Genomic DNA, 18,053 nt, shown 5'->3' with positions numbered 1-18,053 from the left:
GAGCGATCTGCCACTATTCTTTCTGTGTGAAGATCAGAATCTCTTCATTTTTTCATAAACAATGCCTCTCATTCAATTAAAAATGACCAGGCATAGAAAGAAATAAGACCAAGAGATAAATCAGGAAATAAAAATAGAGCCACAAGTGATCTAGATATTCAAGTTAATAAACAGAACTAAAATAACTGTGATTATTACGTTCAAGAAAATAAATGGCAAGATAAAGATGTTCAGCAAAAAACTTAAAAAAATAAAATAAAATGAAGCCCTGGCTGGTGTGGCTCAGTGGATTGAGCTCAGTGGGTTAGTGGTTCAATTCCCAGTCAGGCACATGCCTGGACTGTGGGCCAGGTCCCCAGTAGGGGGCGCATGAGAGGCAACCACACATTGATGTTTCTCTCCCTCTTTCTTCCTCCTTCCCCTCTAAAAATAAATAAGTAAAATTTTCAAATAATAAAATGAAAATTTTAGAACTAAAAATACAATACAATTGAATTTAAGAAGTTTAACAACAAGGTAGACAAAGTAACAAAGTTGACAAAAGGAATAAAAAATGGCCTGTGTAGGTCAAACGAGTACACAGACTGGAAAAAGGAGAAAAGATCAACATAAGAGACAAATGGAATACAACTTCTGGTAGGGTTAATAGACATGTAATCCCATGGTTCTTAACTAGAGACTATTTTGCTCTCCTCCCCTAACATTTGGCAATATCTAGAGACATTTTTTATTGTAACAACTTCTAGGGATTGCTACTGGCACCTAGTGGGTACAGTCCAGAGGTATTGTTAAACATGTTACAGAGAATATGACAGACTCACACAAATAAGAATTACATGGTGCAAAAATGTCAATAAAGTAGCTGTTGAGAGACTAATATAGAGTCCCAAAAAAAGAGAAGTGGTAGAATCTGGCAGAAGCAATGTTTAAACAAATAATGACTAAGACTTTCCCCAAATGATAAAAACATAAGTACTTAAAAGAAGCCTAACTCTCCTGTCAGGTAATTGCAATATATGGACATACTTAACCCTGGTTCATAAAGGCAAATTACAGAAGAAATAAGACAATCAGGTAAGTTTGAAAACTGATTGAACCTTCAGTAGTGTAAAAAAATAATTCTTAATTTGTTTAAGGTGAGACCATAATATTATGGCTATGCTTAAGACTCACTCTTTATCTTTTAGCAATATATACAGATATATTCATGGATGAAATGATTAAGTCTGGGATTCACTACAAAGTAATCAGAACAAGCAGAGATGAAGTTAGTAGGTATACTGATGAAACAAAACTGGCCATGAATTAATCATTGCGGAAGCTGGGGAAAGCGGGTGTTCATTATACTATTCTGTCCATTGTTTACACACGGGTGGGCAAAACTAGGTTTACAGTTATGAGTATTTGAAACAGTTTATTCACATATTATGTTATTAATTATTATATTAACTTGCATGTGTTTTTCCATACAAACAACTGTAAACCCACTTTTGCCAACCCCCTGTATGTTTTATGTTCTTACACAATAAAAACTAAATAAATATTATTAGGCTTTTGAAAGTGCATTAAACAATGTCTGAATTTTCTAGCCAAAAACACTACTTATCCTTGACCATACAACCTACAAGTATCAGCTCTGTCAGGCACCTCCTAAGGGCTTCCCTTCCACAGACTTAGGTAGTGAAGATTAAGTTTCCCTTAGGTGCTCATATTCTGTATAAAGTGAAAGCAGATGTCACAATCACACACTGAGACTGACCTGCCACCATCCTGGAGGTCGTGTTTCAAAACTCTACCTCAGAAGTGATTCTTCTTCATCACTTTGCCTCATCATGCAGATCCTTCAGATGTCCTTGTTCTGACTGCTGCCTGCACTTGCTCCTTGCCTTACTAGGACTGCCTGTTTTCCTCTCTTCATCCTCATTTCCTGTTTCCGGGCCTCTAACACACTGCCTTCCGTCCAAACTGGTCCAAACTCCAGCCGGAATTCCTGCCCTGACTTTAACTTCCCTCCTCAGCCCTGATCCATGATCTTGCTTTGAAATTCAGCAACTTTTAATATACTCCCACTCCAGATTTTCCACCTGTTGGCAGACTCCTACTACTAAACTCTTCTGATTGCAACTTTCAGTCACATGGACTAAGCATATGGTTATGTGATTACAGAAAATATTGGTATATTTGAATGAGACGTGGTGCCTAACAACCATAGCTCATTGGCTTCTACCTCCCTAAACTCTCCCTAAAGCCTCCCCACAGTAGGTGCGAAGCACATTTGTTGGTGCTGTGTATGTGCTAATTCTAACTACAATGTTGTTGGGAGCAACTGTAAAGCCTTAAACTGATGTACCCAATCGTTTATAAAATTGTTAAAAGTGCAAACAATTCTTCATCCCTCCTTATCCTTCAAATACACTTCTCATACACACTGGACATCCCCATTTTCCCCCAAGACCAAAGACACTCCCGCTGACACCCAACTGCCCTGGATCCGCATGACCAGAGCGATCCACCTTTATAGACACCGCAAAATACAACATAATTGCTCATTCTGAGGGGATCTATCTTCAGCTTTTGTGCTTTTAGGGCCCATTCATCAAAAGTCAATCCTTTTAGACTGTAAGTCCTTTATATCAGCTAGCACAGTTCCATGCATACACCAGGTATTTGATACTTATTCACTAGTTGAAGAAAACAAATGAATGCATGTACTGATACATAAAAACATTTATGTCCATTTTAAAACAGGGCTGAATCATTCACTACCAATCAATGATGTCAAGTCACTGCCCACACAGTAAAGGGTATGCATTCATTAACTGAGGTTCTTCTTGGATGGAGGCCACGTTCCAAATGAATGTGTCCAAACTCCCATTACGAGTGCTTAGCTTTGGTGCCACGCTGTGCCTTCTACAGAAAGCAGTCGCGAAGAATGCCAACAGTGAACTGCTGTGAAAGCTGGTGGGACCTTAGTTTTATCCAGTTTCCAGATTGCAAAGTGATTGCTTTGGGTCTCCACCATTTCCCATTCTCATTATACACTTTGTCACCAGAATGGATTTATGTGGTGCCGTATTCTGCACACATTACAATGTTTGTCAAGATAATGAATAGTCTGAAAGTTTGAATTTCCAATAAAGTCAATGAATTATGAAAGTGTGTCTTAAAATATTTCCTCATTCTGCTCACTCACCCAACAGGCTTGACTCTCCCTTTCCTCAAAAGCCTAACTCTTGCCAGGAAGAGGTCTAAGAGGTCAGCGAAGCAGAGATTAGAATATTGAAAAGGTCAGTGTGCTGTGGCCAGTTCTTTAATTTGAACCACATATTAGACATTAAAATTCTAGGTTCTCATTCTTGTGACAAATGAGAATAGAAAAGTAGCACAAAATTAATCGGTGACACTTTTTAAAGTGACAAATGGGTATTAATTTCGTTGGTATTTATTACAACAACATTAATCATGAAAAACTCTTTGAATGTGGAAGTAACTGTTATGCGCAGTTCCACAGGCATTCGGTGGTAATTCAGCATTCATTAATGTCCATTTACAATGAAGTGTTACTATATTAATCCACTTTTCCATGACAAAAGCGGTAATCGGTGGAAGACAAAGTCTGCCACCCCTGTACACTTTCCATTTCAATTGTGAAGCCACCTTTTGTCTTAGTTAAGACCAAAATTGTAGGTGGTCTGCTGATTATTATAGCTCTCCTTCCCCCAAGTCTAAGGTTCAAAGAATGTGAAAACGTAGAAGGACTCTGGATACCAACAGCATAATACTTTTTTTTAAAAAATTATGTCACTGAGTTTTTGCCTTAGCTGCAGGTTACTCTAGCCAACTCAATGACAATAAATATGGAATTCAATCTTCTTAGAGGTAGGTAGCCATTCTGTACTTCACACCCTAACTGTAATCCTGGCTTGTTATCTTGTTGCAACTGGTTAAAATGGAAGGGAAATATCAATCTGGTTACAAAGAAATATAATATGAATGAAAAATATTGCAAACGCAAAACAAAGAGGGGAGTCTGGTAATTGCTTAAAGCTAACATCCCTTCAGATCTCATAGCCATTGTTCATTTCCCCTGAGTCTAATTCCATTAAAAAAGTTCTCCTGGAGTACTAATGAACTTCTTAGTAATACCACTAACATTATCTTATTGTTCCTATTGACAATAATAGTAATAATATCAATAAATACTATTAGACACTCTTGGCTAGGCACTGTTTTAAAATAATTAACATGCATTAATCAATTAATCCTCCCAAGAATCCTAGGGAAACAGCATTATTATTGTCCCTATTTCATAGAGATGAGGGGAGGAACACAGGGCACACGTCTAGTGCCGGCTGGACTAAGATTTGGAATCTATGAGTTTGACACCAAGATCGAGCTCTGAGAAACTACACTTTGCTGCCTCTTATCCTGCCCAACGGACTGCTTGCAAGAACATTAAGATGGTAAACTTAACCTAGAAACCTTTAAAAAAGGAAGTTCAAGTTCCTAAGAACTCAGAGAAAACAAGAAATTTGTCTCTCTAAATCTGAGCTCTCCAAGAAATGTATTCTGCAACAGGTGCCAGGAGACCCCATCAGCCCTAGGCAGCCAGATGATGGGGTGCAGGGCAGCCCAAGCCAACACACCAGTTCCAACCACAATATGCCTCTTCCAGGCTCCTCAAAGCGTGATGGAGCACATTGGGGTCTGAAGTATTACGCACCCCAGGCCACTGGCAAGATGAGTGATGCTGCTGTTGCCCTGGGAGGCTGAGGTAGACAGAGAGGTGCTGCACTTGGCACTACCCTTCAGAAGCCAGCTGCAAAACACAGCCCTGCTGCTGAAATGGAGGAAGAAACCAACAGAGCTGCCACAGGACATCATACTCCGCGTAAAGGACCAGCACTTCTCTCTGTAGCCCAAGATGTGGCCACTTGGGGGTGAAGTGGGGGTCCAGGTTCAAGTGCCTGGTGTGCAAAGTCCCAGGCAGTGCCCTGAATCCCTGCCTGCACGTGTGTCAGGACTCCTGTCGATCTGCAGCGGACGTGCCCTCTTAGCAGCAGCCCAGCCGGCTGCAGGGCGACAGCTCTGACAATCACACACATGCTGCGAAGTGGGACTCCACTGCTCCTAAACACTTGTTATGAAAAGTCCAGTTAGACGTGAATCTTTTCACATTATCACAAAAATGTCAGTATTAGTCCATGAAAGAAAAGGGAGAGCTATTACAGCCTCAAAGGTAATTTCCACTGTTGTAAATGAGTTGTAGAATAAAGGAAAAATTGTTTTAAGTTCCGTGTGTGTGAGAGAGAGAGAGAAACCATTTGGGGAATAAAATTTCTTTGTGGATGAAGATGATCAATAATTTGAAGATATAATTAAAAACTCTTAATCAGATAATGTATGTAGTCAATTCAAGCATTAACTCTTGTATTTAAAAGTTATATCCATAAAAGAAAGCTCAGGATTCTCAATAAAATGAAAAGAAATTTATCTGGAATTTTATAAATATTTATTCTTTCATTTAATATTTATTGTTCTTATATAATAAGCCGGAAAGGCAATTACTGGTTTCACCATTTTTAAGATAACGCCCTCAGATCCCCTTCAGCATTCCCCAGAATGCCCCACAGATATTCTCACGGAAAGGTCAGGAACCACTGCTCCGGAAGGTACCTGCCGTGACGACGCAGCAGCAAGCTCACAAAAAACCGAAGCAAAACCACCCAAGGAAGAAAAGAGCTCTAAACTCCCCATGTATTCTTAATGTGTTTTTAAATGTCTGTTGTGAAGACTTTTTAAAAGTGATACATGCTCCCCAGATTAAAAAGCAAACTCAGCTGAGAATAGGCAATCAGGTTTTGAACTTGACAGGCCTGGGAAGGCTGCCTGGAGCCTGACAAAGACTCACTTTGTGCCTCTTTGAAGACACCTGCTAGGCACGTGCAAGCGCCTGGCACCTGTGCTGGGAAAGCGGCTTTGTTTTCATTCTAATTCCAGCGTCCCTGCCCTCCTGGGGTTCTGCTGCACTATATGCATCGCCAGCACCGCTAACTCCGTTACCCCTCCAGTCACAAATGAATGAATGTGTTCTGGGACTGTCCACTGAGACCCGGTGGCCTAGTTACACATGAACTTGGGCTTCCCCAACCTATTCAGCACTCCTGCCTCCCATTCCCTCCTCCCCTATGTGGGCAGAGGTGATTGCTGATGGAGGCTTCTGGGTTGAAAGCATCTTGCAAAGCGGTTTCCTGCCCCCACAATACTTAGCAGAAGGTTCAGGTGGCATATTGACTCCTTCTGCTGTGTATTTGCTGAGTCTCATTGGACAAAGTGTACTTAACCACATTACAACTCAGTTTCCTAGACTGTAAGATGGGGAAAGACTTACCTATGCCCTGTAATCTTTGTAAAGATGTGGTAAGTTCCTAAGACTGCAAGAACCTCAATACATTTTAATCAATGGCAGCTAAAATTAGTGGTTATTAAAGCAAACGTTGAAAGTATTATCTGAAGTGTTAACTAGTTTCAAAAGTTCCATTCCTACCTGCCATGAGATCGTCACAAGATAATGTATCTAAATAAAAATGAGGATTTTCAAATGGAAGCAACAGACTTTGTAACCTTTTCTCTTAGGCCTAAAAATCTCTGGCGAGTTGATTGGTTTATTTCTGACCCTTTCCACTGCCATGCCCTGAGAGGATGAGGCCATGATAACCCCCTACAATACTGACTTCCCTTTTTCCCTGAAGTGGTTGGGGATTGGGCACTTCTGAAGCCTGTGACCTCCTCCCTTCACTATCTTAGTATCCAGAGCTACCTAAGCCCCTGATCCCGGATCTGCACACTTTTCTTACATTTGTTCTCTCTGTTGCTTCTTTCGTTTTTTGCGCTAGTGAATAGCCAATCTTCTTTGCATCAACTCCTAAGATTAATTTACTATCAATACATTTCCAGGCTCACTGTTTTCCATGCCTTTAGTTGCCCGCCAGTCAATGTCTTCATTTCCAGACTTCCTGACCCCTGGCCTGCAACCAGTTTTGAAGCCTCAAAGTCATTATTCGCTCACTTGTGAATAATCACTAGTCTTGCACATTCCCTTATGCCCATCACTATGGTGCAGGAGCCTGACACCCTCTCTCTTCTTCATTCCCATCTCTCCTTCCACCCCCTCCTAAAGGACAGTCCTAGGAAAACCTTTTGTTCTTTCTGAGATGGTGAGATCCAGTCATAAGCAAATTGAAGACCTCCGAGCTGCCACATAGCTGGTTCCCAGCCAGCGTGGGAATGTACAAAGCCTACATTACAGCCTTAAATGAAAAGATGAGGTGTAAAAGTTTACAAAGTGGTTAACTATGTAAAAACAAGTATGTTTTTCTGTTTTTCTTGTGCCTAACATAGTGCCTACATATTGTGGATGCTCCATACATAGTCCATGTATAAATTTATTAGTTAATGAATGTACCGATAAAGTACTAGTAGGAAATACATCAAAATGGCTGACTTTGAGTGACAGAAATATGAACGCTCTATTGTTTTGCCTGACTTTTCAAATTTTCTATAATGATCATGCATGGCTTACATAATAGCAAAGGAACTTAGGAAATGTAATAGTCACCTATGAATCATTCTTAGCACATATGGAAGTTTCCTTACAAAATGTAATTACTTCTTGAAGCCAAACACAAAAGAGTACGTATTGAATGATTTCATTATGTGAATTTCAAAACCTGGCAGGACTAACCAATGATACTAGAGAATGGCAGTGACCTTTGTGGAGATGGGGTCTCTACAGTGTTGGCGGGGGCTAGGGGGGTTTCTGGGAGCTGAGCATCGTTCACTTTTTCCATTGGGCGCCAGTTACACTGGTTTGGTCACTTTGTGGAAGTTGAGATGTACACTTACGTGCACCTCTCCGAATGTACGTGAAATGTCAATAGAAAGTTTCCTTATGAAACGCAAAGAAATGCTTTTCAAGTAAAACACTTCAAGAGAAAAAGGTTTACTTTTAAAATTTTGCTGTTGATTCTACCATTCTGTTCACAGAAAATAAATGCAAATATGAAAATTAAGAAGAAAGTATCCCAGCACAGCAGTTGCATAATTTTTTAAATGGAAAGCAATTAAATTGGCAGAAGAGCAATTATTACCATATTAAAACTCAAGTTTTCCATCTTTAATAACAGCCATGCAATTATCTAACATACAAATATACTTGGACTAAGTAATAGCTATGTTAGCTTTTCTAATTATAAGGTAATTTTTCAGACTTCTGATCTCTCTCTCCAAACCAAAATCCTTTTTAATATACACGTTAGAGTTAGGAAAGACTTAAAAAAAAAAAACATATTCACACCCCCTCATTAGTAGAGAAATGCTCATGCCAGGGTCATCCAGACCTTGACCTTATGTCTCTTGCGTTACATTTCACTATGGTTCCAAGTGCCTTATTTTATTTCAGCCCTGTGGATGTACAAACATGTTATTCAATAAACTACCCTCCACCCGCCCTGGACCCAAACAGCCTGATTAAAAGCAAGCAGGACGGGGGGCTCCTTCCAATCAGAGCAGGCTGTGTACAAACCCAATGCCCACAAAGTAGGCAGGTGCTAATAATTGACATCTAAGGTCAAAGTGCTTGGGGCTGAGGTGGTGCTCATGTCCAGCTGCAAAGACTGTTCTATAATCTCCATGACAGGGGAAAACAACAGAGGGTGAGGCTTCTGTCTTACAGTAAAAACTCCATGGAAAGTCCAGGAAGCCTGGCTGAAGTCCTCCCCTCTGCCAAAAGAATGGGAAACCCAGCTCACAAGGAACAACACGACTGGGTTCATCTGAACCCTTTGCACGATAGAACCCCCGCCCCCAAAAAAACAAACATGTATAACAGATACGGAGAGCTACCCCTTTATAGAGATACTCAGTCTGGTGGCTAATTACAGTGCCGGCAAGAGTCTAGGCCACAACCTAAGCTTCATCCATCCTTGAGATTCAGAAATGTTTGGTAGGTGGTTTATTACAAATTTTAAAAGTAAATTGGCCAAGAATGGGGGATAGTGTTTATGAAGAAATGGCAAAGACATGGGAAAATGGTTCACTTTACCAGTAATGAGAAATGAAAATAAAAATGAGACAAATAGCAGTTTACATCAAAACTCAGAAAATAATTGAAATAAATAATCTAGCTTAGATCCCGATGTTAGGCCACGTCTACATTACTACAAGCCCGGGACATAAGGAAGACCGCTTTGGGATGCAATATGGATATACGCCCCTTGACCCATTTCCATATGCCTACTTTCTTGAGAGTTTCTGAAAATTTATATTAAGAAAATAATAGGTTTTAAAGTAAGTTATTGCAGCATTTTCTAAACTATATATTTTTTAAGTAGTTGAATAAACTATTAAACTCAGTAAGATGTAATTTTAAAAAGTAATGGCAATAAACTACGCAACTACAAGGAAAAAATGTTTATAACATTGTTAACTAGAAAATTCATATTCAGAAACATATAATTCCTATTATAATTATATAAATGATACATACCAACTAAAACTGAAAAAATGCTAAAATGGAATCAGTTATTCTGTCAGAGTTGTGAATTGGCATAATTTATCTTTAAAATCCATTTAACACGATTTATGCTCATGCTATAAATACATTTAACAAGACAATTAGCTCTTGGGCATTATTGCAAATTCTACCAACAACAAAATACATCTTATTTTACCACACTAAAGAGATAATTGAATCTAAAGGTATTTCGTTTAAAAACTTAGAAACGATAGGATGATGGCCGAATCACGTAATCTCCCTGGGCCCTCATCTCCCCATTCACAAAATGGGTGTGGTGACATGTCACTCCAGCCCACAGACGTCACACTGCTCAAGTGAGCGGGTACTCACAGAAGTGCGTATTAATCACGTTGCCTTAGTCCACTGAGCGGCTATGTAACAAAATACCACAGACTAAGCGACATAAACAAAATGTAATTCTTTCTCACCATTCCGGAGGCTGGGAAGTCCAAGAATAAGGCACCAGCAGATGCACCTCCTGTGAGGGCCTACATGGACAGCAGCCTCCTCACCAGAACCACTCCCGGCGAAAGGGAAGCAGGGAGTCTTCTCGAACTGCTTTTATGAGGGCGCTCACCCCCTTCAAGGCAATGGCCAACACCTGGTTTAACCAGACCACAATTGAAAATTCCTGGTTGTCCGCAAGCCCAACATCAGCCAATCACGTGACCCTGGGTTTTTATAGCTTCTAGAAGTTTAGCCTATATTAGTAGAAGTGTGATATTTTGAGCTCAGGTGGTAATATCACCTCCATGCTTGGGGCTCACACAAAGACACTGGCCACATGTGAAAGCCATTTTTGAACAGAGAGATCGGTAAACAATAAAATCAGAAGAGCAGACACGATTGTGAGGAGTTTGTAAACTGTGCCAGAGGAGCAACAGTGGAAGAAATAGGGGATTGTTTGGTAACCAAAAGAAAAAAAGACAGATATGCTTACAGGATTTCCATCCTGAAGTAGGCTTCAGTTGTTCCTTTGGCACAAAGAACCACAAGATGATGACTGGGATTCCAGATCACGTCAACTTCTTTCTACGAAGGACGGCTATCTTTTCAGTCTGTGAGCTTAAACTCACAGGCACCGTTACAGATCACGGCCTCGCTCTAACTGTGAACTATGAAAGGACCAATGTAGGACTTCCTATATGTGCTTGTGTATAAGTATGCACACTTAGGTTAGCAAAAGATCCTGAAAACTCAAGATGTCAGCCACCAACCTAGTACCTAATTCCATTCCAAGAGATGTTTTTGTGAAGTGTAATGGGAAAGAAGCGTGGTGAGTCTGCAAACACCTTGTGAAAATGAATGTGACCATCATCTTACGGGTCATGTGAGCAAGCTAGCACATGTAAAAGACAAAATACAATGAAATAGCACATCCCTTAGAGGAAAAATAAAACTCCACAGCCAATCAATGAAACTCCCACTTGGGGGATTACTTATATTTGTATTAATGTTTCCTCCATATTTCCAGGGTTAGCACCATCAGAATGTAAATACCCTATCATCGAAGATTTTACACAGACGCCGGAGTACATACCAGAGCAGAGAACATTTTTTCAAAGAGCTAAAAATAGGCTCACATGACCTCAAAGAAGTCTTCCAAACTCAACACCCAATAATTGAATGATTTGGGTAGTTTCAATTGTATTCCTCTTCTGAAAAAAGGTATGCATTGTAGTCACAGTTATTCCAGGCTGCCTCAATGCACATGAGAGGTGGGCAGATTTTTGGTAAAAATGCACACAAAAAGATAGAGAAAGTGGGTTATTTTTTCCATCTGGATCAGCCTGTTCCAGAGCTTGCACCCTTTTTCTCATAGTTTTGCGAGTGGATGTCTCCTTTGCCTTTACTAGACTAAACAGCACCTTAAATACACCCTGTTGCATGCACAGCCAGTGCAGGGCCCACCACGGAAATTTTCATCATGTACAGGGTGGGGCAAAAGTAGGCTGTTTGTATGGAAAATAATGCAATAATTAACAAATAATAATACAAGAATAAACTCTGTCTTGTGTAGAGGTGCCCCCTCTAAGAGCTATTCCCAAATTAAATAAGTGGGTTTGCTGATGTCCGTGTTGTCCTTCCCCTCCAAGAACTTGCGAAAAGAGGAAAATTGGCTTTTGGAGATAAGCCTGCTTCTGGACTTTGTCTCTGTCTTCAGAAGTGCAGTGTTTAACAGCATATTACCTTACTCCTATTCCTTTATAAGTGGCTCACACCAAGAGTTTAGGGAATGATTATGCCTCCCAGGGAAATGTGAATTTTAAAAGAAGGCTCCAGAGAGAGCACTGCTTAAACCCAAAGTCCTCAGGTCTCCCTTAGTGCAGATTCCAACGAAAAGGATCCTGAGATGAAGAGTCAAGTGCAATAGTTTATCTGGAAGGTGATCACAGAAGACACTGGCAGGGAAGCGGAATGGTGAGATGGGAAAGAAAAGCATCCATAAAGCATGTGTCCTCAAGCAAGTTACACCGCGGACAACTGGAGCTTAATTCATCTACAGAACTAGAGTATAATTCAGAGCCTGGACAGCTGAGTTACCCAACCCCATGGGTGAGGGAGTTGGGTTATTTACTCAGCGGGGTATATTCTGGAGCAATTCTGGCTTACTGAGTGGTCAGCCAAAGCAGGCTCCAACAGACAAAAGGAGTGCCCAGGTAGAGTGGCAGGTGGTGGTAGGTGGACATTTGAAAGGCATGCATGGGAGCATCAGGGCCGTGGGGATGTGAACAGGGAATTGACGGTGTCAGGTACGGACTGGTCCTACTGAGGAGCTCCAGGGGTATAGTTAGTGCAAGGTACTTCACAGGGTCCTATTGCTTCTTGATTTATTCACGATCAACCTACCTCCTTTAAAAAGTGATTTGAATTGTAAAACTATACATTTAGTGAAGAGAAAAAATTGAGTAGCTTGGTTGTTATAAGACTAAGGGCCTCCTACAAGTGAGAAGGTTAAAAGTACATACAAATGCCTCAGTTGGGTACTAGAAATATCAGGGGGAACACTTTGTAAAGTATATGATTTTTCTAACCACTATGCTGTACACCTGAAACTAATACAAAAAATATTGAATGTAAACTGCAATTGAAAAAAGTTTTAAGCATATATAAATTCTTGAAGACATTAATATCACTGAATATTTTAAGGAGCTCCGTTATCATCACAGTACAATCTGGAAAGCCGTCTCTGTAACGTGGATTTTCTAAACAAATGGTAAATTTCAGTTCAAGCACCAAACAACACAAATTCCAAACTAATCAAGACTGAATTGTGGCGGATTTTAAATTTGTTTGTTGGCTAGTTTTCAACACAACCACAGAATTTCAGTGGTCACTGAACAATGGCTTGAAGAATGTGGCTGCTTTGTATTTCTCCAGCTGAAAATATAGCTTTTTAGCAAAGATCTCCTCCCAGACATCAGCATTCCATAACTCCTCACTGGTTACCCAGTGCTACATAAACAACCTGATGTCTGATCCAATGAATCCTGGGAAGCAAGCTGCCTTTAAGGATTAACGGAGGTTTCAGAATGCCGGAAGCTCAGAGAGAACTCTACGGCCTTACTGAAGAATATTTAAAAATAGAATGCATGGACTCCTTTTCCAGGAGCTTCCTGGACTTTCATATCTGTTGAGGAGGCTAGAAGGAACTGCCTGAAAGAAGTAGATCGATGGCAAATTCCAGATGGAGAGTTGTTAAAGGCCAAACAAGACACTTGTTATTTGAATTCTTATATATCTGTTTTATTAAATCAGTCAAACCTTTTTCTTTTTTCTGGATTAAAGAAATATGCATGGTATAATCTGGACAAATTCATACAACTGAACTTTTAAAAATAATTATGCTTTTCCAATCAAAAATTTCATTATCAAGATTCTCATTTTATGATCCAATCCTAATCGCTTTGTATGTGTAGGGAGGTTAATGTTTTACAAGTAACTACTTTAGTAAACACACAAGTATGTCAGCAGTTGAATTTGTCCCATGTGCTCTAGGTACATGTTCTCAAAGATTGCTCTTGTTTTATAACAAGACTTAAAAATTAGGATTGGAAATTGATTCAGTGTTTTTGATGCTTTACTAGCTGAATTAAAACAAGCAAATGGTGGATAATTCAAACAACATGAATTTATTGAGCACTAGTTACTCATGCTTGGCTTTGTGGAGAAGAAAGAAGGGGAAGAGAAGAGAAAGAAGGAATCCTTCCGAGGAACCTCTGTGCTCGGTGCTTTTGCCTGCACTGTGTGGTCTTCCCACCAGTCTTGCGTGGTGGTTATTATTTTGCCTGTTTTCCAGAAGAGAAAACTAAGGTTCTGAAACTTCAACTTTGAAAAGTGACTCACACCAAGTTTTTAGGGAGTGGCTCCCTTTCCCAGGAACATGTGAATTCTAAAAGAAGTCTCCAGAGGAAGCACTGTTTAAACCCAAGTTTAAATAGGCCATTGTCTTTATAACTTCTATGCACTAAAGAGAAACCAGAAGGCTACTTTGAATTTACGAAACAAATTGCAAAAATATCAGTTTGGGGGTAATTTTTGGGTTTTATTGAGGTAATGTTGACATGGAGTAAAACATATATATTTGAAGTATACAATTTGACCAATTTTAACTTGTATACACTCATGACACCATCATCACAACCAAGAAATTAACAGACACAGTCATCGTCTCCAAAGTTTCCTTGTGAGCCTTTGGAATTCTTTCCTCCTGTCCTTCTCTCCGCCCCCAAGCAATAACTAATCTACTCTTTTCATTATAGATTAGTTTATATTTTCTAGGATATCACATAAATCAAATCTTAGAGCATGTACTCTTTTTTGGTCCGGCTCCTTTCATGCAATATAATTACTTTGAGATTCACCCATGTTGTGGCATGTATCAATAGTTTATTCAATGTTATTGCTAACATTCCATCGTATGGATATGCCACAGTTTGTGCATTCACCCTTTGTTTCTGGTTTGTGGTTACTGCACATGAAGCTGCTACGAAGATTTGTGTGTAATTCTTTGTATGAATGTGTGTTTTATCCCCAACCCCGCCTTGGGTGAGTACTTCAGAGTGAAATGGTTAGATAACATGAGAGGTACATTTTTAACTTTAAAAACACTGTCATAGAATCTTCCAGTGCAGTCACACCATTTCACACTCCCAGCAGTAGTGTATGAGACTTCCAGTTGTGCCACATTCTTGCTTATACCTGATATTGTCAGTCTTTTTCATTTTAGCCACTTTAATGAGAGTGTAGTGGTATCTTACTAAAGTTTTAATGTGCGTTTCCCTGATGACTAATGATGCTAAACATCTGTTCCTGTGCTTCTTCTATGACGAATTCTCTTCAGAATCTTTTGCTCTTTTATTTTAAATGAGGTGTTTTCCTTTTATCGAGTTGTATGAGTACTTTATATATTCTAAATACAAGTCCTTTATTAGATACATGCTTTGCTATATTTTTAGCTGGAGTTTGCCTTGGCCTTTTCATTTTTGTAAGTGTCTTCCAAGAACAAAAGATTTTAATTTTGATGAAGTCAAATCTTTTTTACTTCAGTGCTTTTTCTTTTATTGATTGTGCTTTCTGTGTGGTATTTTAGAACTCTTTGCCAAACTCAAAGTCACTATGATTCATTTCCTCTGTTTTCTTTTAAACTTTTATAGCCTTAGTTATTATATTTAGGAAAATAATCCATTTCAAATTAATTTTATATGATATTGGTAAAAATTGATTTTTAGTGTTTTTTTTGCTTGCTTCTTTGTTTATATATACCTATCCAAATGTTCCACCACTAGTTATTGAAAAGATTATCCTTACCCTATTGAATTTTTCTGGCATCTCTATGTGCACATCTGCCTCCAAAGAGAAACCCCAAGTTTATTTTTTTACCCACCCACACACCCTTTATTTAAAAAATTAAGTAAGATAACATTGTACAATCACACAGTGAAAAACAAGTGCAAGTAAACAGAACAACATTACATACAATGAACAGTGGCAACTGGAGATAAACCAAGAAGTAAAGAGAGAGCTGTAAAGAAAGCAAGAGAAGTTGCTTGGAAGACTCTGTCAAATGGCAAAATCTTAGTAGAACGTTGTTTCTCAACAGGGAACTACTTTGCTCCCTGGGAAAATTTGGCAACGTCTGCAAACCTTTTTGATTTTCTCAACCAGAGTGAGAAATGCTGCAGGGATGCGGTGAGCAGAGGCCAGCAATGCAGCTCAACACAGTACCATGCACAGCACACCCCTCGCGACAAAGAAAAGCCTGGCCTGCAGTGTAGGCGCCTTGTGCTGAGACTGAGAAATGCTACGGCCCTAACTAGTTCTGTCTAAATGACATCTATGTAATTATAACAACAATATTGAGGGTCCCTAAGGTTCTTTTAAAGTTAAACAACAGATTGTGAAAATATAAGTTTGGGCACTAATTTCTGAAATGCATTTTTTCTAGACTAACTCATTAAAATGTTATATGCCATCATGATTACTTTGCTTTTGAATCTGCAATATTCGCTACATATTTTACAAGTTTGGCACCAACAAACAGTTCTTCAAAAAGCAAGCTCTAGTCTTGTCCAGCGGGGGTTCACAGGCCAGAAGAAAGAGCAAAGATACTTGTTCAGACTCATCACACCAAGTAGGATGCGGCAAGGGCCATAAAGGATGTATAGCCAGAAGTAGTCAAGGAGATTCCGGAAGGTGAGAATACATTCCCAGTTGGGGAAGTCAGGGGAGACTTCCCACCCTGAAAGGATTTGTGCTCAACCATGACAGGGGGAGTACGAATTCCAGAAGGAGTAGAAGGTGTGAGCAGAGGCATGCAGATGAAAAGCCATGGGCCACAGAACACGAACAGAAATTTAAGATGAAGAAAAATGTCAGGAGCGATATGTCTCCCATTCCAGGATATTCTGTGAAGATAAGGATACTTAAAGGGTTTTCTCATCAGGGAGAAATGAACCAGTGAAAAGCAGAGAATTCCAAATCCCAGTATTCCAAAGCTCTGCCCAAACCATCACACCCTTCATTTCATCAATGGAAAATTAAAAATTTAAAGAAAAGTATAGCTTATTTCTTTAAAACAGTTACACATTTCAGGTAGAAAATATTCAACAGATAGTTCAAACCACCTTTCTTTCCACAAAGTATTCCTTGAATTTTTCCAGATCTTGACAACTCTGTTCTCTGAACACTAATCTGTTCCAGCGACTTAGAAGGAAACCCCCAGGACCCTTAGCTACCCTCCCGTGCATTTAATCTTGTCTCCTAAATAAATGTCCCTCTCTTTTTCTTTTTTTTTAATTTTAATTTTTTATTGTTATTCAATTACAGTTGTGTGCCTTTTCTCCCCATCCCTCCACCCCACCCCAGCTGAACCCCCCTCCCTCCCCCACCTCCATCCTCCCCCTTGATTTTGTGCATGTGTCCTTTATAGTAGTTCCTGTAATCCCCTCTCCTCACTGTCCCCTCCCCACTCCCCCCTGACCATTGTTAGATTGTTCTTAACTTCAATGTCTCGGGTTATATTTTGTTTCCTTTTTTCTTCTATTCATTATGTTCCAGTTAAAGATGAGATCATATGGTATTTGTCCCTCACCGTCTGGCTTATTTCACTTAGCATAATGCTCTCCAGTTCCATCCATGCTGGGAATGCAGACTGGTGAGGCCACTGTGGAAAACAGTATGGAATTTCCTCAGAAAACTAAAAATGGAACTGTCCTTTGACCCAGCAATTCTGCTGCTGGGATTATACCCTAAGAACCCTGAAACACCAATCCAAAAGAACCGTGCACCTCAATGTTCATAGCAGCACAATTTACAATAGCCAAGTACTGGAAGCAACCTAAGTGCCCATCAGCAAACGAGTGGATCCCAAAACTATGGTACATTTACACAATGGAATTCTATGCAGCAGAGAGAAAGAAGGGGCTTGTCCCTCTCTTTTTCAATGCACATTCTCTACTTGCTGATTGATAAAAGTTCTCACAGTACTCCCTAAAAAACTACATGCATGCAGAAAATATTTTCCTCCAGAAACCTTTTTTGCTTTGTGACCCATCCAGCAGAAGCTGGGTACTGTCAGAATTAAGGTTATTTTGTGCAGCCTACTCTGTGGGTGGTGTGTCAGAAACCAGCATGCAGCATCGTTTTTATAGCTCCATATCAGGTTTATGTATAATTCAATCAGTACCTTGGGGCTTACTATTTGATGATTACAATAAAAAAAAAAGACCTATTTTTGTTGTTCTTTGTGAAGGTACTTTCATTATTACATGTCACTCAGTTACAAGGGTTTAAGGGACCATTTACACCCAACGGACACTTTAAACATACAATTTTTATGACAACTGAACTCTAAGAAAAATGAAAGCATTTTAGAAAGATATTAGGATCCTTTCCTTGGTATTTGATTGATATTAATTGGGACAATAAAAAGGGTTTCTTTTGCAGAGCCCTGCCTGTTACAAGGCGCTGGGGA

Source organism: Desmodus rotundus, chromosome 10 (genome assembly GCF_022682495.2).
Source record: "Desmodus rotundus isolate HL8 chromosome 10, HLdesRot8A.1, whole genome shotgun sequence".
NCBI lineage: Eukaryota > Metazoa > Chordata > Mammalia > Chiroptera > Phyllostomidae > Desmodus > Desmodus rotundus.
The sequence above is the reverse complement of the archived record's forward strand: the minus strand, read 5'-3'. Positions refer to the sequence as shown.